Source organism: Hemiscyllium ocellatum, chromosome 43 (genome assembly GCF_020745735.1).
Source record: "Hemiscyllium ocellatum isolate sHemOce1 chromosome 43, sHemOce1.pat.X.cur, whole genome shotgun sequence".
Classification (NCBI taxonomy): domain Eukaryota; kingdom Metazoa; phylum Chordata; class Chondrichthyes; order Orectolobiformes; family Hemiscylliidae; genus Hemiscyllium; species Hemiscyllium ocellatum.
The window spans coordinates 24,362,276-24,380,247 of NC_083443.1; positions in this window are offsets into that span (position 1 = coordinate 24,362,276).

A 17,972-nucleotide genomic window follows, 5' to 3' on the forward strand; every position below is an offset into this window, starting at 1 on the left:
AAATTAGATTCTAGAAGAGAACCTGATTTGATAGATCATATCTTTTTGTTTAGTTACTGAGGTGGTTATTCACTGAAACATATTCACATGAGTCTGCAGATATTCTTTAACAATGGAACATAAGTTTGTTACACAAAAGGAAAAAAAAATCAAGTGATATAGGTATAGATGACAGTTTAGAAAGATCTTAACACAAAGAACAAATTAATACCATTTCTCAACACTATCCATTGTAAAGATTCAAGTCCAGAAAAGTTACCTGAGTTTCTATTTAACTGACTCCTTCTATTTCTTTTCCATGGACCAGAGAGATAATTTTATGGTTCTTTTCCAAGTCTGCAGGTATTAATTGTTTACAACTCTGATGGCCTGAACTTTCTCAGTTCTAACAATTTGAATATTTCTCTGCATACTCTCCCAACTGAGGTAATAATTCTGTAAAGGTGCCTGAACTGAACTATTTTCTTGTTTCTTCTGAAGTGATGTGAAAGCATTGATTCTTCTGCTCTGAAATTGAAACAAACTAAAGGCTTTGTTTTGTTTATGCTGCCTGTCATAAGCCCAACAGTATAATCATCTTATCCATCAACCCTACAGGGGTTCTCCCATGCAACTTGATTGCAATCATGGACTCAAACAGCATGGAAATAGACCTTTTAGTCCAAACTGTCCATGCTGACCAAGTTTCACAAACGAAACATTTCCACTTGCCTGCATACCCCTCTAAACCTGTTCTATTCATGTAACATCTTTTAAATGTTGTAACTATACCTGCATCTATCACTTCCTCTGGCAGTTCATTCCACATATGATCTACCCACTGTGTGTAAAAAAAAGAGTCCCTCAGGTCCCTTTTAAATGTTTCTCCTCTTACCTTAAAAATATGCGCTTAGATTTGAATTCCCCTACCTTAGAGAAAAAGCCCTTTGCTATTCATGTTTTCTATACCCCTCATGATTTTATAAACCTCCATAAGGTAATACCTCACCCTCCTAGCTCCAGTGAAAAGGTCCCAGCCTTTCCAGCCTCTCCTTTTAACTCAAACCCTCCAGTTCCAGCAACATCTTGGTAAATCCTCTTTGATCCCTCAATGTGACTTCTCAATTCCTATACTCAATGGTCTGAGCAATGAGGCAAATATGCTAAAAGCCTTCTTAACCACCCTGTCTACCTGAGACACAACTTCTAAAGAAGTATGAACCTGAAATCTTGTGCACCTGAACTTTCTGTTTGACAACACTACCCAGGGCCCAAGTGCATAATTATATAAACATTTTATCCATCAACACTGCATGGGTTTGCATGGGAGAAATGTTTATACAATTCTCCCATGCAACTTGATCGCTTGTTTCTATTCCCAAATACAGCATCTCGCTATTATCCAAATTAAACTCCATCTGCCACTCCTCAGCCCACTGGCCCAGTTGATCAAATTCCTTTGTAATCTGAGATCTTCTTCACTGTCCACTACACCTCCAATTTTGGTGTCATCTGCAAACTTACTAACCATGCCTCCTAAATTCTGATCCAAATCATTCATATAAATTACAAACAACAGTGGATGAGCTTTCTATGGGAAGGATATACTTAGATAATGGTGTTCCAAACTTCAAAACTGACCAAAATCCCCTAGCTTCCCATTGTAAAATGTATTTTTGGTTAATTTAACTTTCATCACAAAGGATTGTAAAACGCATGTCTGTCTTCATTTTGGATGTAGGCACTTAGTCAACAATAGTGATTTCAATTCACCTTGATATAGCAGTGTTAGTGTGAAAAAAGCATTCCTGTGCTTTTCAGGAGCTTTATAAAATGAATGAATAAGCAACATGATAGGTCTGAAGAGCAAAAGCTTAGTCAAAGAGCTAGGATTTTAAGCAAACATAAGTGATCCTGAATGAGAGAAACAGGCAAGTCAGAACTGAAATAAAGAGGATAAACAATTGATTCTCTATATCTTCCCTGATAAATAAAATTTAGTTGGATATGTATTGGACATGCCGTGGGGTTTATGGACTAAAAGTTGGAAAGTGGGATTGGTCTGGATAATGCTCTTTCCTTGGTGCACACAATGAATGGCCTCTTTCTGTGCTGTAAAGTTTGAATATAAAAGAGCTGCTTGATATTGATTGGAAGAAGAGCAGAAAGTCATCCCCAATATCCTGCTCAATACATATCCCCGATCAACACCACCAAAACACATCATTAGCATTTGTAATTGGTGAGAGCTTGCCATGTGTGAGTTGTCTGCCACATTTGGTACATGACATCAGTATCCACACTCCAAGTTGTACTTCATTGGTCATAAAAAGCTTTGGGACATCTGATGGTTCTGATAGGCACTATATAAATTCCTGATGAAGTGCTTTTGCCCGAAACGTCGATTTCTCTGCACTTTGGATGCTACCTGAACTGCTGTGCTCTTCCAGCACCACTAATCTACTATATAAATGTAAGTCTATTACAGTACTCCCTGGATGAACGTTAACAACAGTGATTCACACCCTTTCATCTGTCGAATTTTCTTACCGTTTAATCAGACCCCAGACAAGTTATCATGGTTCCAGACAGATTACTCCAAGTTGTCAAACTTCCAGGTGAGGAAGAAAGAGCTACCTCCCTTTCTGTATTCAACCTCAATAGCTCACAACAAGGTTAATTAACAAAGGAGCCCTTCACCTTTAGATACATTTCTCCTGGGCACAAATGAATTTGTTTTAAAAGGAATGAATTTAACCAGATTTTCTTAAGTTAGCAAAAGAACGAGGCAATTAGTTATTAAATGCAAGAAAAGATAAACTGTGACACATATCCACACATATTAGAAATAAGGTAGTCTAAAAAATTATACAAATTAAGCGATATATGGTTGATAGCTGAGTGGCCAATTTCAAGGTTTTTGGGTTTAGATATCCATGGGAAATTTTTTTGTTCTGTTTCATCTTAACTGGATTTCTTAACTGGGCCGGTTTCTAGAACTCAGAGTGAATGAACCCTTTACCTGTGATGCAGGGGTGACTAGTGGGTAGTTAGACCAGGAGACCAGAAGTATTAGGAATAGAAATAGTCAGCCCATCACATCTGCTTCACTGTTTAGTTAGATCAGGGGTGGTTTGAAAATCCTCAACTCCACTTCTTGCACTACCCCATAACCCTTGATCAAACATCTGTCTATCTCATCCATGAATATATTTCATGATCCAGCCTCTACAGCCCTCGGTGGTAAAGAATTCCACAGACTCTCCACGCTGTGAGTGAAGAAATTCCTCTTCATCTCTGTGCACGGTGGCTCAGTGGTTAGCACTGCTGCCTCACAATAGCAGGCACCCAACTTTGATTCCACCCTTGGGCGACTGACTGTGTGGAGTTTTCTCCGGGTGCTCTGATTGCCTCCCACAGTCCAAGTTTATGCAGGTTAGGTGGACTGGACATGCTAAAATGCTCATAGTGTCCAGGGATGTGCAGGCTATGTGGGTTAGCCATGGGAAATGCAAGGATGGGGTGGGAAGCTCTTTGGAGGGTTGGTGTGGACTCAATGGGCTGAATGGATTGCTTCCACACTGTGGGGATTAAATGACTGACCACTTACCCTAAGTTAACACCCTCTGGGCACAGGTCTCCCACAGGCTAAAAAAAAAAATTCTCAGCATCTATTCTGTTACGCCCTTAAGAATCCTCCATGTTTCAACGTCTTGTCAATGAATATGAGCCAATCTATTCAACTTCTCCTCACAAGAACTTGTGATTAACATAGTTAACCTTCTCAGGACTGCTTCCAATATATCTTTTCTGAGGTAAGGGGACCCAAACTGTTCACAGTATTCCAGTAGTGATGTCTGAGCAATACATCATGTAGTTTTAGTAAGTGTTTCCTATTACCCACTGAATGAAAGACTCCATTCACCTTGCATTTCCTATTATCCACTGAATGTATTTGTTAGCTTTTAGTTATTTCATTGTGAGAACCCTCAAAACTCTCTTTCCCACAGCTTTCTCCATTTAAATAATATTTAGCTCCTCTATTCTTCCTGTTAAAGTGCATAACGCCACTATTCCCCACATTAAATGCCATCTGCCAAGTTTTTGTCCACCTCATAGAATCCCTAAAGTGTGGGAAAGGGCCCTTCGGCCCAACAAGTCTACACTGGCCCTCTGAGCAGTAACTCACCCAGACCCATTCCCCTATACTTAACCCCTGACTAATGCACTCAAGCTTACATCCATGAACACTGTGGACAATTTAGCACAGCCAACTCATCTAGAGGACCGTGGGAGGAAACAGGAGCATCTAGAGGAAGCCCACAAACACAGGGAAAATGCACAAACTCCACACAGTCAGTCATCTGAGGCTGGAATAGAACCTGGGTCCATGGTGCTGTGAGGTAGCAGTGCTAACCACTGAGCCGCCATGCCACTTGCATTCCCTCTTGACTTTGTATCAACTACAAACTTGGCAACAGTACGTTCACTTCCCTCGTCTAAGTTGTTCCATATATTGGAAATGACTGTGGCCCAGGTACTGAATCCTTTGACACTCTCCTATTCTGAAAATGACCCCTTTATCTCAACTCTCTGTCTGCTTTTCGTTAGTCAGAAGCCAGGCATTTATCTCCGCCAATATCGTGTCCCCAGAAAGCATGGGCTCTTATCTTATTAAATAACGTGATTGAATGCCTTTTGGAAATCTAAATATATCATATCTTCTGCATCCCATTTATTTATCTTGTTTATTACCTCGTCAAAAACTGCGAATGAATTTATTAAGCATTGTTTCCCTTTAATGAAGACATAATAACTTTGCTTGTTATCATATGTATTTCTCTGTGCTCTGCTATTGTATCCTTTATATCCTAAACATTCTCGGTTCAGGTAAGTGGTCTATAATTATCTTTGCATTGTCCCCCTCACTTTTGAACGATTGATGTAATTTTGGTGGTTTTTCAATCCACTCGGACTTAATCCAGAACCTAATGATTCTTGGAAGATTACTACCAATGTGTCCACTAACTCTGGAATTAGTTCCTTTAAAATTCGGGACGCAACCCATCAGGGCTAGGGGACCTATCAGCCTTCAGCCCAATTTGTTTCCCTTGTATATTGTTCTCTATTGATAGTGTCATGCCTCACTGAGGTAGTGCACTGGAAATTAAACCCCACTATTCCCAAAGTTGTCACAAGAGTTAAAGATTTTATCCATTTACACAAAGTCCCCGATTTCTCCAGTTTAGAAGTAAATATGGATGAGGTTTCTTAGTAATTAGAAAGAAATAGATGCTAACAATAGGTAAACAACTATAAACCTTTGACATACAGTGCTACTGGTTAAAAATGTAACCCCTTTCTAACACTCCTCTCAAGACAAATTCAGACACACGCAGACAGACAAAGGTATTGGTATTATGGATGGTGGGAACAAAAACCGGGGAAACAGTTCATACTGTTTCATACTTCCACAGATCAGGGTTGAATTGTCTGTTACCTGATATTTTTCTACATTCTTGAAAGGTAATGACACAAAATATATCTTTTGCACAGGATACCTTTACATCCCCATCTGATCCACCGTCTGAGATAACCCGTCGGAGATTATAGTTCAGTTCGTCGTTTTAACTTTAAACTTACTCGGACAGGAGTGGAAGAGGTGACTCCTGCAAGTCCTGGACCAGAGGCGGCACTGGGTGCAAGTCCCACAGGCAGCTTCCAGACCGGAGGATGGTGCCGGGAGGGAGACCAAGACCGGAGGGTGGTGTGGGGGAGGGGAGTCCCAGACCGGAGGGTGGTGTGGGGGTGGGGAGACCCAGACGGAGGATGGTGTGGGGGAGGGGAGTCCCAGATAGAGGGTGGTGTGGGGGAGGGGAGTCCCAGACCGGAGGATGGTGTGGGGGAGGGGAGTCCCAGACAGGAGGGTGGTGTGGGGGAGGGGAGTCCCAGACCAGAGGGTGGTGTGGGGGTGGGGAGTCCCAGACCGGAGGGTGGTGTGGGGGAGGGGGAGTCCCAGACCGGAGGGTGGTGTGGGGGAGGGGAGTCCCAGACCGGAGGGTGGTGTGGGGGTGGGGAGTCCCAGACCGGAGGGTGGTGTGGGGGAGGGGAGTCCCGACCGGAGTGTGGGGTGGGGGAGGGGAGTCCCAGACCGGAGGGTGTTGTGGGGGAGGGGGAGTCCCAGACCGGAGGGTGATGTGGGGGAGGGGAGTCCCGACCGGAGTGTGGGGTGGGGGAGGGGAGTCCCGACCGGAGTGTGGGGTGGGGGAGGGTAGTCCCAGACCGGAGGGTGTTGTGGGGGAGGGGGGGTCATAGACCGGAGGGTGTTGTGGGGGAGGGGGAGTCCCGGATTGGACGGTGTGGTGGGGGAGGGGAGTCTCTTGCAGGTTGGAGATGAGAGGTTGGGTGTTGAAGCCTGGTGTGGCCTGGGGACTAGGTGCTGGCACAGACTGGGTGAAAAGGACTAGAATTGAAGTACTTTTCTTCTCCTTTTCATTCTTACACTGTAAATTTATTTATTACTCTTTCAATCCTGTACTTAAATGTCTGTACCTCGGTATCCTGTACCTAACAATGCACCATAAGCAGTGACATTGTGAACTTATCACTGCACTCATTCAAGTGCACGTGACAATAAAGTTAATTCTAATTCAAATTCAACATGTCTCCCTCTTGTGTCCACCCCTTGTGAAGCCTCCTTGATACTTTTTCAGGTATGACATTCCAGAGACTCTCTGTCCAGCCACACAATTTACATCTGTAGTCCTTTTGTCTGTCCTCTTTTTCTAAAAAAAAATAAACATGTGGAAATTAAAGTTCCATATGTCTTCAAGCAATCTGTGTTTCTGTCCGTGGTTATGACACCCAAAGGCAATCATACATTCTGGAGCAAGGTTCCAATTGTTTCTACTTTGTTAAAATAAAGTACTTTTGGACAGCATCTGTCAAACAGCGAGCACACTTCCAAAAGTACTTCATTGGTTTCGAAGCACTTTGAGATGTCTGATCATTGTGGATGATTTTTTACTGTTAATATAAATTACTTCAGATGAACTAAGCTGACATTTCTTCAGCTCAATTTAAACACGCAGAAAGACAATATTAAAATTGCACTAAAATTCAGTTTCTTTCCAGCAAGGATTCATTCTACCACTTCGGAGCAATCCTTTCATCCTCGTTGCAAGGAGTCTCTGCCTAAACATCACAGGATCCCAATTTAAGAACTGCTGATTGTGTGCATGTATGTTCGTGGTCTGGAGGTGTCACTGTTCTTGCAGCTTTAGGTCAGATACCTTGGGATGGCCCCTGATTGTCCGTGAAACGATCCGTCGCATGCTCAGCATGCACAGGATGTTGTTTTCTTTCTGGTCTGTGTGCTGGCAGCACAAGGTGACATCTGGTGACCAGCGTGTTTTTGTATGAGAGCTCTCAGTGGAGCAGCTGCTGGGACTCAGGCGTGGGCTCGTGCTTGAAACAGGAATCAATGACTCTCTCTGTCTGGGCCACAACCTCAGCAGCTCTTCTCTGTACCAGGGTCTCCTGCAGAACAAAAGACCACACAACAGTACATGTTGCTTCCTCATTTCCCATCTTTAGTGACTTCCGAATTATGGCCTCTTTGTTGGTATAACTATGCATGGATCTACAATGAGCACAAATTCACTGTAAACAGGTTGCAATTTAACCAGTAAAGGATCCACCCTATGATGTTTGTTTGGCTTGAATCATATTGATGTATTCCTGCAAGTATTTTATAAACCAAAGTGAATCCGTCCTCGTTATTGTCATATCTCCATTGGCTAGGCTTGCAGATCCCTGTGTTTCATGATTGGTGAGAGAAACCATGGGAACCAACATAGTAAACCATTCTTGTGTTACAGCAACTCGGTGAAGGGCTGGGAAAAAGACATTCGTCTTTGGTTTGAAGTCTGTGCCTCTGGGAATGAAATGTGTTCCTTCTCAGCAAGAGAAGACAAAACCCATGAATAAGTAAAAGGGGCATTTTCCCCTTGAAGCCCATACCAAACTGCTGTCGGTGTGCAACTGTCAGCCCTTTGAGCAACTGGAACTAGGGGGCAAAGCCTCGACATGAGGGGGAGCAGATTTAGGACTGGGTTTAGGAGGAACTTCTTCACCCAAAGGGTTGTCAGTCTGTGGAATTCCTTGCCCCAGAGAAGCAGTTGAAGCTATCTCGTTGAATGTTTTCAAGGCAAAGATGCATAGACTTTTGAACAGTGAAGGAATTAAGTTTTATGGTGAGAGGGTGGTAAGTGGAGCTGGGTCAACAAAAAGATCAGCATGATCTTATGGAATGGCGGAGCAGGCTCATGGAGTCAGATGGCCTACTCCTTCTCCTAGTCCCTATGTTCTTATGTTCTAACATCCTCCACCTGACCACCTCCCTGAGGTTCGTAGACCTTCTCAGTGGTAATCATGCAGCACTGTTCCTATGATCTCGTAATGTCTACAACTCCAACAGCACTCGATAAGCCTGGCACCATTCAATACAAAGCTAGCCTTTTAACCATCAGCAAGGGCAAACAGATTGGAGTCTGGCCTTTGGAATTTCGAAGGAAGAGAGGTGATCTCAGTGAAAACATAAAGGATTCTTAAGGGGCATGAGAGGGTAAGTACCAAGAATGTGTTTCCCCTCGTGGGAGAGTTCAGGGCCAGAGGTCATCATCTCAGAATAAAGGGTGCCAATTTAAGACTGAGGTGAGGAGGAATTTCTCCTCTGTTGCCACAGACAGCTGAGAGGGCAGAGTCCTTGTTCATGTTTCAGGCTGAGATGGATAATTTCTTGATCAGTCAGGGAATCAAGGATTATGAGGTAAGGACAGGAAAGTGGAGGTGTAGGATGTTGGATTGGCCATGAACTTATTGAATGGTGGAGCAGGCTCGAGGGGCCGAATGGCCTACTCTATGGTCTCATGGGCTAGCACTCCAACCATCATAATAAACCTTCACTTCTGCCACAATCAACACACAGCACTCCAACAACTTGTCCAACCCCCTTTAGCATCGCCTTCCAAACCCATGACCTCTACCACCTGGAAAAACAAGAGCAGTCAGCACGTGGGAACAGTTTCACTCCAAGCCTCTCACCATCCACACGTGGAATTCTATCGGTGGTCCCTCACTCTTGTTGGATCTTCCTAACACTGTAGGCATCTCTGCAATCCAGTGACTGCAGCGGTTCAAGAAGGCAGCTCACCACCATCATCTCCAGGGCAATTAGGGATGGGCAATAAATATTGGCCGAAACACACTCACAGAACACCCTTGTAAACCAGGAATTTGCTCACATGTTACAGCTTTCTGTTAAATAGAAAAGCAATGGAGGTCTGAATAAAAATATCTTAACATATCTACCATAATATATCACTTAGTCATAGAGTCATACAGATGTACAGTATGGAAACAGACCCTTCGGTCCAACACGCCCATGCCGACCAGATATCCCAACCCAATCTAGTCACACCTGCCAGCACCAGGCCCATATCCCTCCAAACCCTTCCTATTCATACACCCATCCAAATGCATCTTAAATGTTGCAAGTACCAGCCTCCACCACATCCTCTGGCAGCTCATTCCATACACGTACCACCCTCTGTGTGAAAAGGTTGTCCCTTAGGTCTCTTTTATATCTTTCCCCTCTCACCCTAAACCTATGCCCTCTAGTTCTGGACTCCCCGACTCCAGGGAAAAGACTTTGCCTATTTACCTTATCTATGCCCCTTATAATTTTGTAAATCTCCATGAGGTCACCCCTCAGTCTCTGACGCTCCAAGGAAAACAGCCCCAGCCTGTTCAGCCTCTCCTCATAGCTCAAATCTTCCAACCCTGGCAACATCCTTGTAAATCTTTTCTGAACCCTTTCAAGTTTCACAACATCTTAATGAGACAAGTGTGTAATAAATTCATTCTTGTATTTTTAAGCATGTGACCCAGTACACAAGTAGCACCTGTTCAATAATTTCATTTCACCCATCTTCCTGATTCCAATTCAGTTATCCATCTCAACAAGTGAAGGGGGCAGCCAGTAGAGTATACACATCTAACACAGTGGACCCTAAATTTATTTAACTTCTGTATATTTGTATTATTTACAGACAACAGACTAACAGGGATGAAAACACAGCCTCTACCAGCCTTCATCAGCAGAGATAGCAAGATGCTCCCAGAATACGGTAAATTATTTGTATCAACTGAGGTTAGGTATTTACATTTTGAATAGTTGGTTGAACTCATATAAAGAGACATAATTAATGAATCATAATCCTGAATTACTTGTGAGCATTGTGATCTTCTAAAAGTACACCAGCCAAAGAATTGTAACGTAAATTCAGTGGCTATCCAGAACATTCCTGTGTAGAGGACACTGAGTCCTCAGAGGACCAAGGGATGTCACACCTGAGGAGTGTCAAGCGAACCTCAGACAGCTACACCTCAACAGCAGAGTTTCCATTCAAAAACTGAATTATAATCTGCTACGGCTATTAAGCAGAAAACCACCTGCTGTGAGTTGTGTCCCAGACTGTGAACGTGATATGAAATACACAAGAAATACATCAGACATCAACCTTAATCCCTTGTCTCGGTGTGCTACGGAGCTGGTGTGCTAGTCTGCTAGCCAGGAGTTCACGTTCCAGTATGCTAAAGAAAGACACAGCTGAGACCTTTCACTAGACACTTCTGACCATGCAGGTGGAAATAAATAAAGTTGTCTTTGATTAGTGAAAACAAGTCATCAGCAAGTCTAGTTCAGAAGGAGACTGGGCAAACTTGTTTTAGCTGGCTACGGAACCAAAAAACTTCAAATAACCACTGAAATGCCCAAATCAGCAAAACTGAAATCATTCACATTTCACAAACCATTCACCACAGAAATGCCATTTTGTTTTACTTTTACTTTTTGGACTCACCTCTCATTCCTGCTCTGTGTGCATTTGTTGTGTTTTATTGTCTTGGTTACGCTTACTCTCTCTTTAACTCAGCTAAGCCTTTGGGTGGCACGGTGGTTCAGTGGTTAGCACTGCTGCGTCATAGCATCAGGGACCTGGGTTCGATTCCAGCCTCAAGGGACTGTCTGTGTGGAGTTTGCACATTCTCCCTGTGTCTGTGTGGGTTTCCTCCCACAGTCACAAAGATGTGCAGTCTAGGTGAATTGGCCATGCTAAATTGCCCCTTTGTGTCCAGGGATGAGCAATCCAGGTGGATTAACCATGGGAAATGCAGGGATATGGTAAGGGGATGGGTCTGGGTGGGTTGCTCATTGGAGAGTTGTTGTGGACTTGATGGGCCGAATGGCCTACTTCCACACTGCAGTGATTCTATGATTCTTTGACTGGCCCTGGTTTCTTCCTTCTCTAGTACAGTAAGGTGGTGATTGCTTAACCTTCTGTGATGACCAAAGAATGTGGTCAGCAGCCTATAGGATTTCTAGTTTGTGAGTTTCTATGATTCATGGTGACCAGATCTGTGACGTACTGTATTCTAACGCCAGGAACTAGCAGCACTAACCACACTGGCATGGAGCAGTGATATTTCACCCACATTAACACCTTAGCAGACAACAGCATCATACTTCAAAACTGACAACTCATTGACAAAGAATCAGTTAGTTTTAATCTGACAAGAGTTGGAAGCTACTTAAGAAAAATTAAGCATTTTTCTTAATTTCTTATGGAACAATGGACACGTTGCTTTTTATCAGTTGATGAACTGACTCGAAACGCACATGAAGGCATTCAGTAGAAAGAGCAGTCTCTCATCATCACCAGTTGAAGACACAGATACATGACTTTGCTTCTGCTATCTCCAAATACCACTGTTACCTGAGTTAGTATATGATTGACACAGAATTGGCACCAAGTCAATTATTACAATGAGATCCATATGAGAATGCAAAGACTAAATCATATTAAAATCCATTGAAAGTAATGTACTTGTTTGAAATGTATTACTTCGCATTCCATCTTCCTTTTGTCTGCGTTCATTCTTGGCTGTGACCAAAGACAACGATCATGTGTTTTCCAAGAATTACTGTAAGAGTCAGAATCAGTGGGAAGTCCAGAAAACAAGTTGGCTGGAACATTGTGTGCTGTATGAGAACACATTGTCTCCTTAACAACGACACATTGTCTATTCGACAACGACATGTTATACTGTACTATGACACATTGGACTATGACATGTTATCAACTGGGCTATGGCATGGTGACTACTGGACCAGGACTCATTATGTACGGGACAATATCACATTGTCTATTGGCCTATTAAGTGATGTGTACTTGATTATGACTCATTGTCTACTGGACTATGATGGGTTTTCACTGGACTAAGTCATGTTGTCTACTGGACTGTGACACGTTGTTTGCTGGATTATGGCACATTGTCATAGAGTCATACAGTATGGAACCAGATCCTTTGGCCAACTCATCATACCATCCATACCAGGTTTCCCAAATTGAACTAGTTTCACTTGTCTGTGTTTGGCTCATCTCTCTCTAAACCTTTCCTATTCATGTCCCTGTCCAAATGTCTTTTAGACATTGTAATTATACCTGCTTCTACCACTTCCTCTGGCTGTTCATTTCACATATGAATAGCCCTCTGTGAGAAAAGGTTGCCCCTTAGGACCATTTTAAACTTCCCCTCTCACCTTAAACCTATGTCATCTAGTTTTAAACTGATCTACCTAGGGGAAAAGACCTTTGCTATTGTCTAGTGTAGCACATTGTGTACTGTACCATGGCATGTAGCCCACTAGACGATGAGATAGTCTGGTATCAAGGATGCACCAGAGAAGTTGCAAAAGATGATTTATAAATACAATACCAGTCCATACCAACCCTAACCTCAACTCTAAATGTCATGACTGATTAAACAGACTGAGACTTTTCTCTTGAACAAAATTCCATAAGATGACCTAATAAGGATTCTGCAAATTATGGAGGGGTTTGATTTGTGAGAATTGCTTCCCACCTCTGAGATAGTGCAAGACTCAGATTCATAAATACAGTCAACAACGAGGGACACAAAGGAAACATCTTTACCTTCTAGAATGTGAAGTATGCTACCACAAGAACCGGTTGAGACAATTACTCTCGACATAATTAAGGATGAGCTAGATTCAGTTCTTAAAGGAGAAAGCAATAGACAGCCTTACTGATATAATTAGTGAAAATATGGAATCAGGAAACCTTTGGGAAGCCTCCGATCTGTAATAGGCTTGTTTCTGTGCAGTATACAGACAATACAAAACTATATTTTGTGAAACTAGCTTTTTGCTGCCCTTGGTATTCAACTAATTCTTAATGCTCAAGGTAGTTCATGTTTACTGCACTGCTGGATGGCTAATTCTTGATTAATTCACTTTTTTAAATGCTTTACAAGTTAGTTTCATACTTCCAGTTTGAACTACAAGCCTTCTTATTCTCCACAGGATTGATGCCCGGAGGGAGCTGGGAGGATAACTGCTCAAACTAATCTGCTTTCTTCTGCTACCAAGAGACCTCGCTATCACAAATTGTGTGCTGCAATGTTCTACTGTGCTGAAAATGAGGTATGTTACTTATCTGTATTTTGAAAGGATGTATATATTCATGCAAAGTTTAGGCTCTTGTGGTGAAGCAGTAGTGTCCCTACCTCTAGGCTAGCAACCCCAGCTTCATGTCTCATCTGCTCCAGAGGCGTATCTGAACAAGTTGATATTAAAAAGTAAAATATCAGTGCAAACTATCTGCAACTTATCCCCAAAGATGCTCATTATGTAGCAATTTTGCATCACTGATTAGAAAAACAGCCCACATTTGCATAGTGCCTTGAACACTGTAAAATATTCCAAGACAATTCACAGCAGTATTGTCAGTCGACACTAAGAGCCAAGCTAAAAAAGGTTATGTTAGGGTAACAGATGTGCTTCGAAATCATAGAGTCATAGAGATATACAGCATGGAAACAGACCCTTCAGTCTAACTCGTGCACGCTGACCAGATATTCTAACCCAATCTAGTCCCACCTTTCTATTCATTTACCAATCCAGACTGCCTTTTAAATGCTGTAATCGTACCAGCCTCCACTACCTCCTCATTCCATACATCTTCCTCTTCCTGCGTGAAAAAGTTGCCCCTTAGGTCTCTTTTATATCTTTCCCCTCTCATCCTAAACCTATGTCCTCTAGTTCTGGACTCCCCCACCCCAGGGAAAAAGACTTTCTCTATTGATCCTATCCATACCCTCCACCACTTCCTCTGGCAGCTCATTCCATAACATACCACCCTCTGTGAGAAGAAGTTGCCCCCTAGGTCTCTTTTATATCTTTCCCCGCTCACCCTAAACCTATGCCCTCTAGTTCTGGACTCAACCACGTCAGGGAAAGGACTTATCCTATCCATGCCCCTCATGATTTTATAAACCTCTATAAGGTCACCCCTCAGCCTCTGACGCTCCAGGGAAAACAGTCCCAGCCTGTTCAGCCTCTCCCTGTAGCTGAGAACCTCCAACCCTAGCAACATCCATGTAAGTCTTTTCTGAACCCTTTCAAGTTTCACAACATCTTTCCGATAGGAAGGAATCCAGAATTGCATGCAATATTCCAACAGTGGCCTAACCAATGTCCTGTACAACCACAACATGACCTCCCAACTCCTGTACTCAATACTCTGACCAATACTCTACCAAACGCCTTCTTCACTATCCTATCTACCTGCGACTCCACTTTCAAGGAGCTATGAACCTGCACTCCAAGGTCTATTTGTTCAGCAACACTCCCTAGGACCTTACCATTAAGTGTATAAGTTATGTGATTTGCTTTTCCAAAATGCAGCACCACATATTTATCTAAATTAAACTCCATCTGCCACTTCTCAGCCCATTGGCCCATCTGATCAAGATCCCGTTATAAATTTGATGTCATCTGCAAACTTACTAACTATACCTCTTATGCTCGCATCCAAATCATTTATATAAATGATGAAAAGTAGTGAACCTATCACAGATCCTTATGGCACTCCACTGGTCACAGGCCTCCAGTCTGAAAAACAACCCTCCACCACCACCCTCTGTCTTCTACCTTTGAGCCAGTTCTGTATCCAAATGGCTAATTCTCCCTGTATTCCATGAGATCTAACCTTGCTAATCAGTCTCCCATGGGAAACCTTGTCGAACACCTTACTGAAGTCTATATAGATCACAGCTACCACTCTGCCCTCATCAATCCTCTTTGTTACTGCTTCAAAAAACTCAATCAAGTTTGTGAGACATGATTTTCCATGCACAAAGCCACCTTGACTATCCCTAATCAGTCCTTGCCTTTCAAAATACATGTATATCCTGTCCCTCAGGATTCCCTCCAACAACTTGCCCACTATCGACGTCAGGCTCACCGGTCTATAGTTCCTTGGCTTGTCCTTACCACCCTTCTTAAACAGTGACACCACATTTGCCAACCTCCAGTCTTCTGGCACCTCACCTGTGACTATCGATGATACAAATATCTCAGCAAGAGGCCTAGCAATCACTTCCCTAGCTTCCCACAGAGTTTTACGGTACACCTGATCAGGTCCTGGGGATTTATCCACTTTTATGCATATGTTGGATGTCTTGAAATGCTTAGGACCTCAGATAACGGTAGTTGTAAAACCATGTTCCACCACAGAGTGGTGCAGCTTAATGGAGTTGCCACACTGTGCCATTGGATGTCAGTGGCACTACTTCATTCTTGGTATTTTCAGCCTAAGATGGTCTTTCTTTGTTGTTGCTGTGGCCATGCTGCTGGACATAATGGACATTAAGTGAGAATTAGCGTCAAATGATGGTTTTACTTACTTCGAGAAAATAATCTTGTGACTGATCTTGTGAGTGTTTACAGCCAAACTGAAGCAGACATCACGAGGTTACTTCAACTCACTGAGACCTTCCTTTCATACAGCAACAGAAATGCATACATACTATGGTTGAAAACTAACACATTGAGATTATTCATCTGCTGCTTTGTACTGACATGCTTTGAATATGTGTATGTGTACGTCTATGTATGTATGAATGTGTGTGTGTGTGTGTGTGTGTATGTGTATGTGTGTGCATCAGTGTGTCTGTGTCTGTGTGAGTGTCAGTGTGATAGTGCGTCTGTGTGTATATCAGTGTGTCTGTGTGTGTGTCTGTGCATGTGTGTGTCTATGTGTGTGCGTGTGTGTCTATGTGTGTGCATGTGTGTGTCTGTGCCTGCGCGAGTATGTGTGTGTGTGTATCAGTGTGTCAGTGTGTCTGTGTGTGTGTGCATCAGTGTGTCTGTGTCTGTGTGAGTATCAGTGTGATAGTGCGTCTGTGTGTGTATCAGTGTGTCTGTGCATGTGTGTGTCTATGTGTGTGCATGTGTGTGTGCATCAGTGTGTCTGTGCCTGCGTGAGTATGTGTGTGTATCAGTGTGTCTGTGTGTGTGTGTGTGTGTGTGTTTGTTGGCTTTTCAACATTGAGTCTGGGCTTCGAAGCAGCTGACTAAGTATTTCATGTCCGACAAGATGAAAAGATCCAAGTATTCTTTGAAGTGCAATTAAAAGTAAATCCTGTTTTGTACATCCTTGTGATTCTTATCTTAGAGGTCTTTGTGGTTTGTAACTGCTGGAGTGGATCTCTTCAGTAAAGACTTGCACTGTTTTCATAATCTAAATTTCACAACTCATTCACCATGTAGAATTTAACTTTAATGTTAAGGAAAATTTGATTTGAATGGTTTCTACACAGGGAGTCTCATCGATGTAGTGGAAGGTTGGTTCACTGATCTTACAGGTGGGTGATGGGTTCAAACCTCTTCACTCTCTGTGTGAGGAAATTCTCCTCATCTCAGTCCGAAATAGTCTGCTGTAAACTTAGGCTGTGTCCTCTAGTTCTGGATTCCACAGTGACCAGGAATATCCTTCCTGCATTTACCCTGTCTAGTCCAGTTAGAATTTTATAGGTTTCTATGAGATGCCTCTTCATTCTTATCAACAACAGTGAATATAATCCTAACTGATCCAGTCAATTAACATGTGGGCTGCTTTTAAATTTCATAAAAGCAGTGTGCTGCAAATCAAACAGTTGTATGGTTATCGTACAATCACACTGTGTGGGAGAGGACCCATGAAACATCTTGAGATGGTCCAGTACATTAAAGCCATTATATAAATCAATGTTTAAACATTATTTAAGCACACCAACTGCATTGCACCAGACAACTGAAGATATAAGATCAATCATAGAATTTGGTCTTGAGTATCAGCTAGTTGACTGTGTTTATGCCTTAGTGCAATGTAAATGGAAGTTATTATTACTATTCAATCATTCTTTGAACACTCTGCTGTTTTTCTTCCTCCCCTGAATCTCTCCAGTTTTCAAAATCACTGCTTGGCAACAGAAAAATTGCTTTCGCTACTGATGTGCTAAAGTTGTCACTTAGTTGCTGTCAATCAGATTGGAAGCCCTCAGCGTCCTTGAATGCGGAATTTTCTTTTGATGATTGATCAGTCCCTTTTTAAAAAGGAGTGGGGACGTTGTGCTGCTGAAGCCTTAAGTATTTGGCCACAGAATTGACGTTCCCAAATCTGATACAGAGCAACCAGACCCAAGGTTCTGACTTTCTGTCTCCGTCTTCTCTTGAATCTTGGTGTAGATTGGCAACTTTGAAAGAAGCTCAGATTCAGGAAACACCTCAGCACAGTGCCCTCCATTTTAGTCCCAGGAGAAAGTGAGGACTGCAGATGCTGGAGATCAGAGCTGAAAAGTGTGTTGCTGGAAAAGCGCAGCAGGTCAGGCAGCATCCAAGGAGCAGGAGAATCGACGTTTGCGGCATAAGCCCTTCCTGATGACATTATTCAGCTCCACTTTAGTTCCATCCTGACAGTAGTAACTCCCTCTATCCCAGCATTGAATTCCCAAATTCACTCATTAGCTTTCTTTCTTAAGGCCTCTTTGAGTGAGATTGCCAAGTTATGGTGAGGTTTAGCGTTCTA